The sequence below is a fragment of the Lepisosteus platostomus genome, chromosome 25 (assembly GCF_059453375.1).
Source record: "Lepisosteus platostomus isolate fLepPlt1 chromosome 25, fLepPlt1.hap1, whole genome shotgun sequence".
In the NCBI taxonomy this organism is placed as follows: domain Eukaryota; kingdom Metazoa; phylum Chordata; class Actinopteri; order Semionotiformes; family Lepisosteidae; genus Lepisosteus; species Lepisosteus platostomus.
The window spans coordinates 16,998,260-16,999,850 of record NC_142635.1 but is presented as its reverse complement, the minus strand read 5'-3'; positions in this window follow the sequence as shown (position 1 = coordinate 16,999,850).

Below are 1,591 nucleotides of genomic sequence, written 5' to 3'. Positions count from 1 at the left end.
GGCGTCAGCTGGCGTGGAGCTCAGCCATGCCCTCTCCTAAATCTGCATGAGTGCTACACCGAATCAGGCTGAATAAACCAAACCTCTTCAATCATCAGGCCCCCCCACCCGCGACTGTCCCCGGCCAGGTCACGTTCCCTTGACCACTGCTTCATTTTTAGCACTAGACGTTCGCACGTTGATAGTTTGGAAAGACACCTTCCTCTCCCTTCTGTATACCTCTTTGTTTGAGCTGGTAGCGGACTCACAGGTCCAGAGCTCCTCCGAGCGCGGGACTCCCGCCAACCCATCGCAAACCAAATGAACACGGCTGCAGGGACGCTCAAGGATGGAAAACTCCCCCCCCAACAGTTGTAAAAGAAAAGGATGAACCGACAAGCTTTTCAGCGTGGGCCTTAACCTTGTCTGGTGAAGTCAACTCGAAGTGCCGGTATACCCACACCCACCCCCCCCCCCCAAAGGGGCAGCAAGCCACTGGCTTCGCCTGGACAAGCACCCCACCAGCAAATCCAGGAAATCCCACTGCCTCCGGCCACGGCAGTGCAGCCGAAGACTGTTTCGCCATCAGACAAGAGCCGACCGCTCCCCTTGTTTCGTCAGCAGCACAGAGGAGCAAGTGTTGAAGACGCTGTGTGCCTGGCGTCGCGTCAAGCCTGCACAAGCCTCGCTGAAGCCATCAGCTGAGCCTATCTTGTGGGGTGCGTCATCTAGCATTGATGCCACACGTTAAGGTCGAGTCCGGCAGGAGACTACAAAAAAAAGAAGCCAAGGCACCACCATGCCACCTACTGGACATCTTGGACATTGTTACTCGATCAGCAATCCACTGAAACCAGTCTCCATACCACCCTGGCCTCCCCTCTACCCACTTCTGAGCAAGCCCCTTTAGCTCAATGAGAACAGCCACAAGTCATAGAATTCCAGTGAGCTTTATTTCTTAACAAAAACATTCCAGTCACTTCAGATCTCAACCATTTCAAGTTACCAACCCTTTTAAAAAAATCCAGCTTCACTGTAAAGTATTGCCAATTCCAAAAAGGGCCAAATTTAACTAAAAAAAAAAGTGGTCAACACGGTTTTTCTTTCCAAATTGTCTTTTGAATTTGAAAAACAAGAATTAAAACTAAAACCAATCACTTGAAAATTTCACAGCTGTTTTTTTTTTTTTAAAGACTACTCACCCAGGGGTAACAGCTTATTAGCCAATTGCTTTGTCAAACCTTAAAGGTGCTTTTATTAAGGAAGGTGATTTCCCAGCCCCCAGCCCTTACGAGTTCAGAGTGGAAGAGCATGTATTAGGATAAACGCCAATTCAAGTCCTGATTCTCCCCCACCCACTCAACCCCATTCCCCAACTTAAAACCCCAAAATAAGAAAATCAATGCATCTGTACCACAAAGCCTCCAGTTCCCCCAAACAAGTCAGAAACCCTGCCCTCATGTGACGTGTACAAATGCTAATGCTGACTCGCTTCCCTGCCCGAGCTGTGGGGTAGAGAGCTCAGAGCCGGCCCCATTGAGGACACTGATGTGCCGGTGAGTGAACTTCAGATCAGACTCTTGCAGTACAGATGCATTGAGGCAGCAATCCC